Source organism: Lepidothrix coronata, unplaced genomic scaffold, assembly GCF_001604755.1.
Source record: "Lepidothrix coronata isolate B3197 unplaced genomic scaffold, Lepidothrix_coronata-1.0 Scaffold2, whole genome shotgun sequence".
NCBI classification, from domain to species: domain Eukaryota; kingdom Metazoa; phylum Chordata; class Aves; order Passeriformes; family Pipridae; genus Lepidothrix; species Lepidothrix coronata.
In genome coordinates, this window is record NW_016690182.1 from 15,342,410 (window position 1) to 15,359,556 (window position 17,147).

General features: G+C 47.8%; 1 protein-coding gene across 2 annotated transcripts in view; it reads right to left on the reverse strand.

Annotated features, from left to right (window-relative positions):
* The window catches only part of ARHGEF9 (Cdc42 guanine nucleotide exchange factor 9), a 207,600-nt gene that overhangs the window by 154,124 nt on the left and 36,329 nt on the right, over positions 1–17,147 (reverse strand). The gene's annotated exons all lie outside the window — the stretch shown is intronic.

Below are 17,147 nucleotides of genomic sequence, written 5' to 3' on the forward strand. Positions count from 1 at the left end.
TACAAGTCTCAGCTTAAAACTTCAAGGTCAATCCTGAGTGTCCCCATTATCCATGTCTACGACGAGGACACCAGCACTTCCCAATTCCCCCAGGAAAGGTGGGGCAGCCCATGTCAGAAGCACCACCAGGAGACATCGCACACTGCCACATCATCAGCTTATTATGCTTTACTTCTTGATGGCCATGCCATGAAAATTCTTCTGCTACTCACCTGCAAAAACCTTCTTCAATCCCTGGGAAATTCAGAGTGTAGATAGGAGGCCAATCTCCCTGTTTTCTCTAAGCCAACACTCTCCATCACCGTGATCGCTGCGGCTACCTGACCCATGGCTCTCCTGCCTTCTACCCCTGCTGCTCCACATCCTCACCTGCTGCTCCACATCCACACCTGGCCAAAGCACCCTCAGCTCCCACTGCACCTCCTTTCACCCTCTGGCATGCCAGCACAGGGCACAAGAATTGCAAACTCTTCTTTCTCTTCTTGCCACGTGATTTTGGGGGAATGGCCTTAAACTGAAGGAGGGCAGGTGTAGATCAGATATTGGGAAGGAATTCTTGGCTGTGAGGGTGGGGAGGCCCTGGCACGGGTTGCCCAGAGAAGCTGTGGCTGCCCCATTCCCAGAAGTGTCCAAGGCCAGGTTGGACAGGGCTTGGAGCAACCCGGGATAGTGGGAGGTGTCCCTGCCCATGGCAGGGGGTGGCACTGGATGAGCTTTAAGGTCCCTTTGAACCCAACCCACTCTATGATTTCATGATTTTTGACTAAGCAGTGACTATATCCCCCTGGGCAGATAAAATATTTCTATTTTATGTGTCACACAAACAGCAGTGGGTTTAATTATGCCAGAACTGGCTCCCTTATGGCCCATCTTCATTATCAGTCCTTTACCTGGGGCTGCATGAGCCAAAATATATTTTGAGTTTTTCTAATGACAATTGCATGTATCCATTTACTGCCTGTCATGCCAAGGAATCCCCCTACACTGTGAAAGGGGGGAACCACTCTACTTATCCCTGAACTGTAACTACCTCAACAATGCAAAGTGGCAGCTCTTTAACACACACACCAGGAGGAAAGTTTCCCCAACCTGTGACAAGAAGGCGAAAGAAAACAACTTTACACAGCGAGTTTCTCAGCACTGAGACCTTTGGCACAGTCCTCCCCCATCAGGCAGTGCCTTTGGGACACTGCCATGCAGACACAGGGGTGACTCTTCCGAGGCACACAGAGCACAGAAGCTCTCGTGCTCTGAGTGTGCTGAGAACAGAGCTGTTTGGTCAGACTTCCAGGCTGGAGACAGTGCTGAGAGATATACAGATAATGCCACTGAGTCAGGGACCCTAAAGTAAACACTGATGTCCTGCAGCTTGAGGAGAGATCAGAGGAGGTGCAGGCTCTGCTCAAACACGGGAAGGAAACACTGTGATTTACAGAGAGCACTTCAGGATCTCCAACATCGCAAATTTTTTGAAGGGCAAACTTATGCAAACCTGAAGTTTGAGCATTTTCTCTCCCAGGTGTTTTCTCTAGGAATCCTTCTCCTAGAACAAAGCCTTGTTGTTAATGACGAAGATACATCCATTCCTGACAAAACCTTCTTTATGAAAGGAAAACTTGCTAAGAGGTTCTTGGCCCCCACCTCTGCTCCACTCTCCCAGGAGGGGCAAGCCAAGGCTCCCAGTTACCAACCAAGCACCATTAAAGTGTGACTCCCTGAAGATTTGATTGGAACAACGATAGGTGTGGGAGCAACTTCGAACTGAACATCTCCTTTGCAGCAGATGTGAAGAAGGTGAATGGCTGAGGTCAACCAAAGCCAGGTTCTCAATATTGAACATGACCTTAGAAACTTCAGCAGCTGAATAAAAAGGCTCGTAACCTATACAGAGGGCAGGGAGTTAAGAAGTGATTCATTTCTCCACAGCCACCCTCCATGATCTGGAGGAAATCATCAGGCTTTTCTGAGTTTCCTTTGCCTCTTGAGCCTCCTAGGAACGATGGCGCAGAGCTGCTGGGGTGATGGGAGGAAAGTTCTCTGATGGCAGACATGCCACATACCCTCCTTCTGTGGTGTGACATCCTTTCTGTCAGAGGACTTCTTCTCAGTCTCCCTGAATTTCCTCAATAACCACAGCTTTCAGAATACATTTTAAGACAAAGACATGCTTGAATATTAATGCTATTGAAAAATGATGGGAGTTGAAAGTATGTCCTTGATCATGTCTAGACAGGATGAGATATAATGGATTTCTAGTATTTAGGTAGTAGATATAAATAGATTAATATTACTCAAAGACCTGGAACATCTCTGTGCATTATCCAGAGAAGTGTGACCCTATAGCACAAGCTTTTACCAAATATCTGCTAACAGAGAGTGAATCACTACCTGAGAGATCAGGCTGGATGGAGCCCTGAGCAACCTGGTCTAGTGGAAGGTGTCTTTGCCCATGGCAGGGGGTTGGAACTGGATGATCTTTAAGGTTTCTTCCAACCCAAACCATTCTGTGATTCTATGATTCTATAAAAGCAGAAGAAAAGGGTCAAGGGGTGCTGGGTAGTTGCTCGGAGCCCACTTGCCAATCTCTTCTGCTCTGGTAAAGGCAGTAAAAACTGAAACTCAGTAAACTTTAAAGATCAGCAAACTGCATCCAAAGACTGCAGGCAAAGTGCCCTGTCAACCTCTGAGCTGAGAGGAGCATCAGTACTCAAGTCATATCACTGGCCAAAAACCCAGGAAAAGCAGATGTGAGGTCAAACCTGGGTCTGATCTCCATGACTGTATTTCAGAACCCTCAAAGACAGCAGGTGAATTCCCAACCCTGAGCTCCTAAGGAATTCACACTCCCATCCTGCTACAGCCAGCAGCCCAGCAAAGGCATGAACTGACCTCCTCCAGCATCCTACACAGAGTCTGTTGTGGTCAGAGCCAGGCCCCTCGGAATGCTCGGCCTAGGTCCACGGACAGCACAGGGCCAAAGGGTGCATCAAAACCAGGAAGGGCAGAAACAGCACCAAAGCTTTGTGTGATTGCTGTACCTTGTGCTCTTTCACAGATAGCTTTGATTGTGGAACTCACACACACAGTGTGACTGTAATGCTATCCCTGAAGAGTATTCCTACTTCTTCGCTTGGGAAAGGACAACGTCACTCCCCTGAATGCACCCCAAATTCCTCCTGCATCCACTCCTCACAGCAGTTAGTGTGATCTCTGGCAGCTCTGCATCAAGCTCACTATGCTAAGCTCCCAGTTTCCACTTTCTCTGGGAAAAAGCCTCCATCGGGAACCAGCAGATGTTTTTGGGAAGGCCCAGCACTTGCTCCCCACCAAGGCTTGAGTTTGGGTACTGCTGAGAACCCAAATGTTAACTGTGCAGTAGCAAACAGGGAATCTCACCCAGACCTGGATGCTGAGGAGCAAAAGCACAGGAGTCCAGGATCCCTGCTGTGCTTCAGACGAACTCCGTTCCCACTGCTTATGGCCACAAGTCTGTCTCCCCAGGAGCAGCACAGGGATGTGCATCTGGACCCAAAGCTGGCTGGGGGAAAACAGCCGTGTTGGCTTAAGAAGCATTCACACTTAACCAGAGTTCAGGAACATGAAGACCTTTGTCAAGAAAGGGGAAAACAGGAGAAAGGAAAAAGAAACAGAGCAAGCGCAGGAGCGGGTTCATCAATGAGTTAAGGCTGTTTTAGGTGTAGGCCTGGGGGAATTAGTTTAACACTCCATTTCAGCTTCTTTTTCCCCATTTTCTTTTGCACAAGCTTGCATCTTTCTCCTGTCAAGACTTTGATGGCTTTATGTAACTGTTTAAAGCTGAACAAGCTTCTTAACTTAGATTTAGCAGAACACACTTTTTTTGCTTCTCGAATGCACATTAAGAATAAAGATTTCCGGAGAAAACAAGACCTTTTCCATCCTCTGACATCAGCCACTGGAGTACACAAAGCCAAGTCCTTGAGGACTCTACATTTCGTACATTCTGTTCCAGCACAAGCCGACGCATCTGCAGCCCCAGTGGGCTTTACAATTGGTAGCTGGAAAGAAAGACTCATCCCAGAGAAAATACACAAGTTGCCCATCACAGCAGCACCCTCAGTGCAACACTGCAATGGGGGAAGAATCCTAGAAAGCAGGAGTGAGGAAAGAAACCCAAAACCTTGGCAGGAAGGTATGGCAGCCACAGCCCCGAGTGGCAGGAGGGGTTTGCCTGAGGAACAGCCTTCGACCTGCTGCTATTGTGAGAATAATTCTTCTTTTTTTCTTTTTCTTAATACAAACTGAAAAAATTTCTGTTCCGTGTGACTAGATGTAAAAGCTTGAGAAGAGCCTCCCTCAAGGCTCAGAAAACAGAGGCAAATAACCCCCACCCTTTTCTGTGTGTTTGCATTTTTTGATCACACCAGTTTCCAAGCCAGAACTGTATTTGTTGATGCTTCAGGTTGGCAGTGCTGATGGAATAGGTTTCAGGAAACCCAGTAAAAACAGTCAACAATAAGATTTGTAATTAAAGCCTTTCTCCTCTTGTGCTCTGCCTGTTAGCAAGTACCTCTGTGTTTGCAGCGTGGGCTCTTCAGGGCAAACACTGCTCTTTGCTGTTTGCAAGAACCAAGAGACTGGATCCCATTGAGGGCCACGAGCCACATTCGACCACAACACACAGCACAGGCACCTCTCCCAGGAGCTGCTTTACTTCCAGCTTGGAGCAGAACCACAGGGCTCACAGCAGCAGGCCAGGCCTGCAGAAGGCATCAACCACAGACTTTACCCAGCTCCAGTTATGAAGACAAAGAGCAAAGTGCCCCCAGTTCACAGAATCACAGACTGAGTCAGGCTAGAAGGGCCCACAGTGGCTCCTCTGGTGCCACCTCCCTGATCCAGCAGGGTCATCCCAGAGCATATGGCACAGAATTGTGTCCAGAGGGTTCTGGAATATCCTCAGTGAGGGAGACTCCACCCCCTTTCTGGTCTCTGTTCTTCCTCACATCTAGGAGGAACTTCCTGGGCATCAGTTCCTGCCCGTTCCTCCTGTGCCGTTGCTGGGCCCCCCTGAGCAGAGCCTGCTCCATCCTCTGCCCCCTCCCTGCAGACCCTGCTAAGATCCCCTCTCTTCTCAAGGCCAGTTCTGCTCCTGGTTGTGGCTGCACCAGCCCAGCTGCCATGGCAAGGTGTTCATCCTCTCCTCCCAGACCATCCTGCAGCAGCCTTTTCCTGCTCCTTAACCCTGAGCATCCCTGGCTCAACAATCCCAGCCAGCAAGCCCAGAGTTTGTGCTGCACAGACACCACTGGCCTTCCCAGCAGCACTGTGTTTCCCTCAAGTTCCAGAAGAATCCCAGAGGACACAAATTGAGCACTGCAATCCCAGCAGCATGAAACAAATTAAACCTCTTGTACCTAACATCTGAAAAACTGGGATGCATGGAGGCCATGCTGTGCTGCCCCTGCTAGGGACAGCAGTGCCGAAGTATGGCAAAAGATGGGAATTTTCCTGCATCCCACAGTGAGTCAGCAAGACGATATTAAAAAATAGCACAATTTAGGGTGATTAGCTGCTGTTGATCTCGTGGCTGTGTGGAGGCTCTAACCCATTCCTGCCCACACCCTGGCACCATGTGGGGTGGGCTGGTAAAGACCAAAAATGAGCTACTTAAAGCACTGTGGTGCTTCCCTCTCTGCTGCTTTTACCTGCCACCTTCCCATGCCAAGCTTCCCAAATCTCTTCAAGGATGGCCAACTCTGCAAGGATCCTGTTCCCAGGGCTCATCCCTGCATGGCTCCTGCTCCCCAGGGCTCATCCCTGCAAGGACCCCGTTCCCAGGGCTCATCCCTGCATGGACCCCGTTCCCAGGGCTCATCCCTGCAAGGACCCTGCTCCCCAGGGCTCATGCCTGCAAGGACCGGCTACCCAGCTCGGCACAGGCAGCTGCAAAGCCGAGTGGGACACCTGCCTTCCTGCCTGCAGCTTCAAATTGCCCAGTTTTCAGCCCCCAAAGCAGGCTGACATGCTCTCAGTCCCCATCCCTTGCCTACTCTGTACAAGGCCCTGAGGGCTCAGCACCATCCCTGTGACTGGCAGAGGTGGGTACATCATGCTCTGTGCCCTGCGGACGCCCAGGCCTGTGCTGCCCTATATCATCATGGCCAGGCTTCGTGAACGAAGATTTGGGAAAGGCTCTATCCACATTTGTTACAAGCATGCTGGTGGCTAATAAGGCCAATATAATGTGCTGCCCTATATACAGCATATTATATAAGCTATAGGGGAGGCAGCTCCTTTGGCACCCCCAGCAGTTACCTGGTTAGCCCCAAAATCTCAGCAGCCCCTACACCAGCCCTGCTCAGCTCGGCTGCTTCGTGTCAGGCAAGAGTTATCCAACTTCTGACCTACTTCTGGATTGTGTTTCCCACCCACCCCCCTCCCCGCCCCGCTCCTGCCCTCAGTCCCCAATTAAATCTGTGTGAGATTTCCTCAATTATCCCCTTCCTGCTAATAGATATGGAAAGAGGATGCCATAACAATGTATTCCTCTGGCAGTGGTTCAAAATACAGCTCAGAATTACTGTTGAAGAGTGCAGGATGTAGGAATATTTTAATTAAACATAAATGTATAGAAACAAGCAGTTACAGTTAAGAAAGCTGATCTTGTGCTGCCACCACAATACTTAATCTCTCAGCCATGCAGTGAGAATCCTCGTGCTCCTCTTTAATTGACAGGCCAATAAATCAGCACCAATCTCCCCTTCTGTGTAGCTGTGCATGCTGATGTTCAGCTGAGGTTCAGCTGGTTTGGAATACAGCAACACTCAACCGGCACAACCTGAGCAGCAACATGCACGGGAATACTGCTTGGAAAACACTCCAGGCAAAGCATCCCAATGCTTGAAACAGACACAGACCTAGAACAGAACTTGGAAGGGGGACCTGAGCAATAAAAATCTGTGTTTGGGAATTTTTGCAGGAGAAGTTTATATGTATCTTTGGAAAAGGAGGAGCAGAAACAGAGAACTCCCCTTTGAAGGCATGAAGATATTCTGATAGGCAGCTGCAACTCTGGATGAATACAGAGGTAGTTTGAACACGATTTCTAAATGAGACAAGAACAGTCTGTGAGGAACAGGGAATGAGCAGTGCCTGGGAATTGCTTTGCCCATTATAGAAGGCATCAATTTTTTATTCAACTCTATAGGCCCCTTTCGACTCATCCCAGAAAAGTATTGTGAGAAAAGAAATTGCAAGTCTTCATAAAGGGAGGCTTTAATCCAATGGAAACTACATCTGCACACCTACAACTGCATTTCCCATATCTGAGTTCCTACTTTATCTCCTCTTCTTACCCAAAACTGTATCTGGGGCCAGAAATGCTACACAATCTGGCAATTAAACACACCCCTGCAAAAGGAGCTCATGGTAGTGATATCACAGAAGAAAGAAACAAGTTTATTTTAAGCCTGGTGGAGAGTAGCTTGTAGCACATTAAAGGAAGCCAGATCGCATCCCTGCATCAAACACCCAATAAATTCACAGGCAGCGAGTCCCTAAATACACAGCAAATAACTAGTGGGAAATCTCCAAATTATTTAGGGCACTGCAGTGCTGGATGAGGCTGAAATGAAAACAGATGGAGACTTAAGCCAAGATAGCATCTCTGTGTGAGATGTGAACCCATTTCTCACAGCAAGGAACAGACAGGCTACCTCAGAATCCCGGGAGACCACAGGAATGACCAGGCTTCCTCCGTGCTGGAGATGGACTGAGGAGGGGAAGGAAAGAGAACATTTTTTAACTGTTCTCCATTACTTCTTCATGCTCTGTGTGGCACCTGCATGTTAAAAATTATCAACACCCCTGGGAACACAGTACCCTCTCTCAAAATCCCAGTCCCCTTTATCCACAAGGAAGGAAACTCCTGTCCCACTGAAATTACAAGCAGCAACACTCTGCTTGTCTCTGGAAAACACACTTCTTTTAAATATCTCTTGAGAGGCTCTAAACAAAAAGCTGCAGCTTCCCCTCTCACTGCTGTTTGCTGTATTTACACCAAAGGCCTTCGTTTCCACCTTACTGCACATGTACTGAAGCTATTTTTGGCCATGAGTGACGTGGCTTTGTTTGCATAACTGGGTTCCCACCTCATGATCTGCCGCTCTAATAGTTTGCAAAATAATAGCTGGAAAATGTCTGATTCCCAAAGAAATGCCTGTAAAGTTCAGTCTGCCTTTATCTTAAGTCTGAAATAAAGGGGAAAAAAAGGAAGAAAAAAGCCTTTCTGCAGCATCACTTATTAAATGCTTCAGCAAGATGTAAAGCAAATTATGTAGTGATGACCAGCCGGGATGTAGGGATTTAATTCTGCTCTAGTTTGGGTAAAAGGGTATCAAACCAGAAATGACAACCCCAAATTCACACAGTGGAGCTTTAAACACTCCAGCCAGATCCACTGCAGCCCTGATTTGTAACAACTCATGTCAACCCAAAATATCATCCACAGGAAATGCAAACTTATCACTGATAGTTAAAAACAAAAGCAGAGCTCAAAATAGCAGCATTTCAGATGAGGCAAATACTATTGCTATTCTCAACTGTCAGAGCTGAGCTGCAATCACAGATCTCTCTTGAGGAATATTTGGTGTTTGTCCAGGGTTAAAAATAAAAGTGAGATATTTCAGAAGAGAAAGAGGTGGCCCTAATAAAGAATGTATGGAAATGAATTGTGGGTACAGAAAGATCCAACCACTGGTTCTTCTTGTCCAGTCCCCAGCTACTGGCAAAAGATGGACAAAATCCATTTCTACAGGAACTCTGTCACTGCAAAACGCTGTGGTGGGATGAACACTGTCCTAATCAGCACAGCTGACTGAGCCAGGAGAACTGGGCATTTTTGATTTAGCACACCTTCTTTTGAAAGTACCGGTGCTTCAGGTTCTCACTTCACTCCCAGGATGGTGCTGCCTGAACCAGAACTTCACATTTGGGCAGCATTATTGCTCTGTTTTACTGGTGACATCTCCCTTCACTATCTTCCTCCCTCATCCATTACCCTCATCCACCCCTGCACACAACCTTAGGGGGGCTTGAGGCATTTCCCTTTTCACCTCACATACTCACTGGCTCCAGGGAAGTCACAGATTAATGAACATGTGGACTCACATGCTCATGATTAACGTGAAGCCACAAAAGACCACGAGCAGCTCAATCCCCCACAAACCCTCGTTGCAGCAAAGAGCAGGGACAGAGGCTGTGGTGGGGAACAGCTCTCCCTCCTCATCTCTAGAAAGAAATTTCTCACCTGCAGGAATCACTGAGCTGCCAGAGAGGGGAGGAGAGTCTAGAAACATCTTTCTTACCCTGCACTGGCAGAGCACATCTGGGGAGCTCCACTCATGGCTGGCTGTGCTGAGCTGGATTTCAGGAGGGAATCACAGAGCAAGCACCAAGCACTGCAATCACAGGGCACGCACCTGGCAGCATACTGTGCAGCAGGGCTGATGGAAACAAAACAACATACCTGTTCACTAAACACTGCATTACTGTCTGAACCATCCCATGGAGTTGCTGTGGGGCCAGGAGCCTCCCAGTGCCGAGCCCAGGCCTGTCGTACTCAGACAGTGGGAAATCTCCAGAGGTGTTGGAGCCAGCAGTGGCATACACAGATGAACAACTGGGAGTCACCACTCCAAAGACAAAGGCAGTCCTACAAGACAGCTTCTGTCAGCATCACCCGGTGCTGTTCCAGGAACACACAGCACTGCCAAGGCACCTCAGTGCATCATTGCCACAGTGAAGTCTCGAAACACTTTAATTCACCTGTGTCACTTTGTTTGCTTGCTTCCTAGAGGATGACACCTGACTGCAGCCTGTTTAGGTGCCTGAAAGACAACTGCAACAAGACAGCCCTGTCCCTGCTTGGCATTGAGCTGCTCATTATTCAGCTCAGCCCCCTCCTCAGCACTACACTGACACTGATCTGACACATCCACATCTGAACATCTCAGAGACACCAAGTACCCCCCAGCACACAAGTCCCCTTCAGAAGACAGACAAATCGCTGCCTGGCTGCCATGGGACTTGTTTGTTTCTCCAGGCAAGGTTAAACTCACCTAAAAATTTGGAAATGTGTCAAGAGGCAGAACTGAGGAGCACCCATCACACAAAGGGCAGCAGTGGAGTTATTTCTGCTCTTAGATCTAAGTCCTCGTATGAGGAGCAGTGTAAAGGGGAATCATTCCCCAGTGACTCATCTCTGTTGGAGGAACCTGCTTCCTGGGCATTCCACTCCAGCTGCAGTTTACAGCAACCCTTTGCTGGCTTGCAGCAGTTGTTCTCTTTCCTTTCTCTCCAAATCATACACAGCATCCCTAGGGAGAAATCCTACACGGGACATCAGCACAAGGAGCAACAGCAGACAAGGAGAATTGCAAAGACAACTCTTTCTCAGATTGTAGATTTACAGGAAAACACAGATTGACCTGGGAAGTGACTGGTGCCCAAGCAGCTCTCCACATTCAGCAAAAGTTAAGCCAACTGCTGAGGGCAAGGGTGATTCAGGGCCAGTGGCCAAAGACCCTTCCAAAGGTGGTCCCCGATGGCCACAGCCTCCACGTCCCCAACAAGGGGGTGATGTCTCTGCTGCTGGCTCACAGTAGTTCAGTCCCTGCAGCCTTCCCACTGCATCCTGCTGATGCACAGGGTGACAAATGGGATTTCATACTGGTAACAGCAGCACTGCCACCAGCTGTTATTCCATCTCTCTCCCAGTTGCACAGGAGTGCCACCACTGACCCCATCACAGCAGAGATACCACAAAATCTCTGTTCTTGCTCAGATAAGACTGATCTCTCAAGGATTTTGGACAACAGGATAATGTATTTCCTTAGATATTAGAGACTGAAAAAGATTTATTAGGGGAATTTTTCTCTATATTCTGTGCAGTCCATTAAGAGATGAAGTTTTCCCTGATTCACGAGGAGCTCATTGCAGGCCATGTGACTGCACTAATATAATACCCAAGTTCCCTTTGCAGCCTCTTATCCTCTTAATTCTATACTCCTCATTCTCCAAGTACAAGCACAGTGATGGGTCAACATCCCAAGTTTAATACAGGTATGAAAACCCCTGTAATTCTGCAGGACAAAAACAGGGACAAAATAAGACCCTTTATTCCTCCCTGTGGTACAAGAGGCAGCTTGTTACCAAATCCTACTTCGGCTTCTTCATTTCAAAGCACAGAGCAAAACCCAGCCAAAGCAGCTGCACCTTCCCTGCAAGCCCCATATTTTCACATGGTAGCATCACAGCAGTGGGGCCAAGTTTTTATGAACCTGTATCTGGGCTTTATGAACTTATCCCATCTCCACTTTGCACCAGGTTCATCAGATTAGTCCAGGCTGGGGAGAGCAGCACAGGGAATGGTTCTGGATGTTCCTTCCAGGTTGTCAATGGAAACAAATCAAGTGCTTTGCACACATGGGATCACACACAGCTCCAACACCACAGGAGCAGGACAGTCCTCCCACCTCTCCCCCACAGGATCCCAAGGGGACTTGCCCTTGGCCATGTCAGGCTGACAGTGCAGTGAAGCACTCGGAGGACAGGGAGCCACACATACGGCAAACACTTCCCCTTCATCCCTCGATGCATTTCTGGATACATCCACCTACCCAGTGACCAGTGGCTTCAGCAACACTTTTGTGATGTATCTCAAACCTGATGCATCCCAGAAACACATCTCAGCAGAAGAGACTCTGAAGCCATGACCTGTGCTTTTGCCTTTCCCTTCCAAGTTTAGCTCCTTTTCAGCTAAATACTGGTGACACTGCAGTGGCCTTGAATCACAAACGCAGCCAGAGCTTAGGAAGCACCACAAAAGCATTTGTTCCAGTATTTACTCAGAGATTTTTCATGCTACACCTACCACGAACTTTAGTTTATTGAGAACATAGTGCACTGGGGAAGGGCAAACCACAGAGTATATACTGCTGCCGAGCAAAATGTCATTAAGGTTTTAGCAATGCAACACAAATTGACTTTACATTAAAGCTTCTTTTGTATAAACCATATCCCAGAGTGAAACACAGTGACAGAGCTGAGTAATGAGTTGAAGCAGAGCAATCAAGGTGGAACTACTGAGCCATAGGAAAAAGGAGCCATTCCAAACTGCTATTTAAAGTTAGGTTGAGAGCTTCATTTGAACTACAGAAGAGGTGATTATGTACAGTCACCATCACACACATTTAATACCATGTAGGATGCAGTACCTACCACCTGCAGTTGCACAGAAGACACCCCAAGGTTCAATTGCACTATAAAAACCATCATGATCTGGAAGCTGAAATTCTTCTTGATACAGAATTAGACATAACTGCTGAAGAGCTGAAAACCTCTTCTAAGTCTGTAACTTCAAATCTCTGCCTTGTGCTACCCAGCACATAAACCCACAATTAAAGTTCACCATTTTGTCATTTCTAACCTCTCCTTCCTGTCAGGATCCACACTCCCCGTCTGGCCCCAGGAGTGCTGGAAAACACCTGTGTTATGGCACTGCTGGTGCAACTCCAAAGGAATCAAGGCTTCTGTGCCTCCAGCCCTGCTCTGCACAAAACCACAGCACTTTTAAACGCTATTTCTAAATAAGCAGAGCATGGTAGGTTTGGAAGCACCACTCAGTTCTGGTTCTAGGCATCCTTGCTTGGCATTAACAGCCATCCCAGCCCCTGGGGAGCAGGTTCAAGGCATGGCCCGTTCATGCGAAATGGATGCAAATGGGTTGAGGGCTGACCTGGAGTTCACACCCTCATTCACAGTGCTCTTCATGCTCTGACCAGCTCATAAATCAAATCAGATCAGACACATCACAGCTCAGGTGCTCGAAAGGCTGCAGTGCTGCAAACCCCCCCGGTTCGGGGACCCTTGCTGGGCTCTCCTCACGCAGACAGATGGGGCTGGATCACTGCACTGGAGAGCTCTGAGGCTTTGAGACAGGGCCGCCAGGACCTGTCAGCCTGCACTGAATCCCTGCCTCCTCCTCGAGTGAACAAGCCAATTTTTATTTATTTTAACAACTGTGAACAGAAGACAGTTTTTCAGAACTTGCTAAAAACATTTATAAATGCCCAAGAGTGGCTTCAAGAAGGAAAAAAACTACATAAAGATTTCAGAGCACTGCTAAGTAGAGTAACGTAATAAGTTTATAAAGATATAAAACAACTCTCCCCAAAATACACAGCTCAGACATACCCTGCTAGCAGAAGCACTCAATGTTTAAGATGAGGGAAGAGAGATTCAAAGAGGATGTGTTTTCCTGGCAGCCCTCCATACATGCATATAAACCTCTCGTAGCAGTGCACTGATATTTAAACTAATTAGCACCAGGAAAGCCATGGGACTGTGCTTTTCTCTCAGCCTATTCACGGGGACAGGAGGACTCCAAAATGCCTGTGATTACATCCCACTCACGTACCAGGATGCTGCAGTCCATGAGCCCCAGCACATCCCCTTCCTCCCCAAGTACAAGGCAAGAGAAACACGATGCGGGGCACATTGCAAAGAGGAAAAAAAATCGCCCCACTACCCAAAATGCCCACTCAGCATTATGTGAGAGGATAAAAATAGCAAGCAGCAGAGCTGGCCCTGAATATCAAGAGCATTCCCTGTTCATTGCAGCACAGTGTGAGCAAGAGAGAACCCAAATCAACTTTCCCTTCACTCTGTTCTCCTGGAAGCTGCACGTTGTCTGAATTTCCTATTCCTCATAAACACGCTGGTGGGGAATTAGCTCAGGAGAGCTGCAGACATACATCCACCATCATTGCAATGGCAACCCCCTACCAGCCTCTGGAAACAGTTCCTGACTTCCAGAGGAGAAAGGACAGGCTGGGGGGTGGGTTTAGTGAATATTCAACACCTCTGCACAGCAGGCCTGCCTATTATTAGTATAGGGGATGTCAAAGAAGCTGGCTCTCATGCAAAGTTTCCATTCTAGCTAATTAACAGTGGCTTCCTCCAGCATATCAGTTTGGGCTTTAGTCCCTTGTACAAGAGCACGCAGAGCAGGAAGGGAGGAAAGGAGCAGAGAACAGGAATGGCTGCAGTCATCTTTGGGAACTTAAAGCCTGAAAATTAAATCTCTCATCACAGAGCGAGAACCAATACACACCTCCACACATTGAGAGGATGGTTCCCGTTTTAGGAAGGGTTGAGTCTCCTGGAGTACCATCCCCACCTGGAGTAGTGTCTGCCTATGGAGAGAGCTGAGACACCTTCGACTGGGAACCATAAGTCCCTTCTTGATAGGAAGCAGCAGAGGCCAGTGATTTGGGTCAGTATGAAGCCAGTCCAGGATGGGACTGTCATCCTCTGCTTCTGCCACCCAGACCATAAAACATCTTCCAGCACTGCTCTGGGGCTGAAAAAGGTAACTCACTGCTGCCCTTGTCCATGGTCCCCAGGGATCAGCCATGTTCCAGCTGGCAGGACCTGCCTGAGGGTAAATCAGAGGCATGATCAATGCTGAGGGCTCTGTCAGAGCCAGGGCTGCCTTCCAGTTTCCTCTGGGATCTCGGCAAAGTCTGCAGGTTGGGGTACCTTGAGGTCTCGTGCAAGATGGTTTTGATTGCGCCAAACTGCTCCCATAAAAGCAAAGGCTCTGAGTGACCTAAGTGCTAAACCAAAATGCTCTGCACATAAACCATTTCAACACAGAGTTTTCTCCAGGCTGAAAAGTGTACTCTGGAAAGAAAATAAAATACTGAAAGCTTTCAGAAGTCATGTCAGTTTGACCCTCTTTACTTTTCACCTGCTTTTTTAAATCAGGAGAGTAATAAAAAAATAATTGTATGGCTTTACATGTACCACCCTCTAGTGCTTCAGTTTTCTTATTCCTCCTACGAAGTGGGAACAATAAACCACACCTACTCCACAGAAAACTTCTCCAGCTTGTGCTCAGACTTGCAGACTCTTTGGTTAAGAGAACAGAGCCACAAGCAGCAAGAAAAAACACAGGTTTGTGCATGCACACATGCACTCCCAGGATAAAAATCAGATGGAGACATTTGCCCTTCTCTCCTCTCCTGCAACTGCATTTTGCCATCCCTGCTCTCTTTTAATATGCAGTCAGCTGTGAAATGATGAACGCTGATAACAGATGTGACAAACAATAAAGAGTGGTCTTGACAAGGAGATTCCTCCTTGGGCTTAGGATCAGCCCCTCAGCCCAGACTTCTGGGTTAGCAGGTAGTTAAGAGATGCCATTTCTAACTCACACATACAACTCCACAATTAAAAAAAAAAAAAAAGAAATAAAAAAGAAAGAAGAGGGGTATGTTCTTGCCAAAATCTGCACACTGTGCAGAGCAAAGAACAAGCAGCCTCTGAGGGTTCACAAAGCAGCTGCTCATCAACAGCTTTGGAGTTTTGAAGGCCATGCAGTGATATCAATGTACCAGTGCTCTTCTTGCACAACCACCCTCACCCCTCCAAGGGCCAGGATGGCCCTGGTGCCCCTAAGACAAGCCTGATGCTTTGCCAGTCTCCTCTTGCTCTCTCCCCAGCTCACACACTCCCATCCAAGAAGGAAATCAGGCACAGTTTCTGCAGAAGCCTGGCCTCTGCTTTGGAAGTATAAACCACCCCTTTCTGCACTAGCTCTGGGAGCTGACCGGTGTCAGCTGTCAGTGAAGACATCTGACAAGCAACACAGCCAAGCCCACAAGTCTTACCTCAAATTTATAAATCTTGCCAGAGTACAAATTTCTTCCTGGCAAAGAGATGATTTACAGACCTGCAGATCTTCATTGAGCTTGGGGCAGAGGCAACAGATGAGTTTTCCAGCACTGCTGTTGTGAGCCACATTTAGAGATCCTGCTCTTGCAGCACTGGCACAGTACCCCTGATTTATAAACCCCAGCAGAGGTTTCACACCTGCCTGTTTGCCATAATTCAGGCTGAGCAACAAGCTGTCTAATGGTAGCTCTGAACAAGTCTCCCCAAGCCCAGTTCTCTGCCCCAGTGGTGCACAGACCTTTGGCATGGCCATGTCTGAGCCAAACACCACCCACAGATCTCTGTACTCGTGAGAAGCTCATGTCCCTTTCCAGCTCCACATCTTCCCTAGATACCACCACTGGAGAAGCAGAGTTTCTTAGCTAACCCTTCCCAAACTTCAGCAGGGCTTTTGGTTTGCAGAGGTTTTGGTTTTCCACTGTCTCTCTAAGGGTCTCTCATATCAGGCTCTGTATGCAACCAGAAACAGCTCAGGATGTGGACCATTCAGGAGCAATTCTGTGTCAAAACAGAACAGCACCTTGGCTTCCAGGAGGGCCTCAAGGACAGCTATGAAAGCTCCAAAGGCTCCTCTTCAGAGATTAAAAAAGTTATCAAATATATCCATGCACTGGTCAGTATCAGATTCTGAACATGGAAACAGTTAATGAATAGCAGACCTGATGACATTCCAAGGTCAGACCTGCACGCTGTACAACAGGATACTTCACTGCTGTACTGCTCTGCAGTCACCTGCCTCTGTCGTGGCCCCAAGGACAAACAGCTTTATTGGATCTGAATCTATCTTCCAGGAACTTAGATGATCCAAGCTTTGGATGTTCAGCTTGTCTAAAAACAAAACAGCCTTCCTGAGTTGAAAGAAGCAGTTCATGTCTGGGAAGCAAGGTAAGACCCAAAGGGAAGGGAGAGAAAAGGAATGGCTGAACTCCCTGTCTTATCTATCCCTCTGGCTTTTATCTCAGCCCACAAAAAAATCAGGAAAGAAAACAGCAGTGATGCAAGATGGCATCCCAGAAAGGCACAAGTGACTGAAAAACCAGTGGTCCATCCCTGCATGTGTTCCCTGGAATCCAACACCCAACCCAAGGATGGAGAAGTCAGTCTCATTTACTGCCAACTTACTGCTTGTATGATGAAGAAACAGGCACAGAGGCCAGGTCCTCCCTGGAAATCACACTTCAGAAAGGCAGTTCATCAGATATCAAAGGGAAAATGAATACAATAAAGGTCTGGTAGGGAAGGACAGTAGTGGGGCAGGAAAGAGCCACAGAGACACAACCACAGGTCAGTCCTCCCTCTCGATTCCAACAGGGTCCTGGCTCCCAGATTATCCTGTGTTTGTCTGTCCTAGAGGAACAACAAAGGCC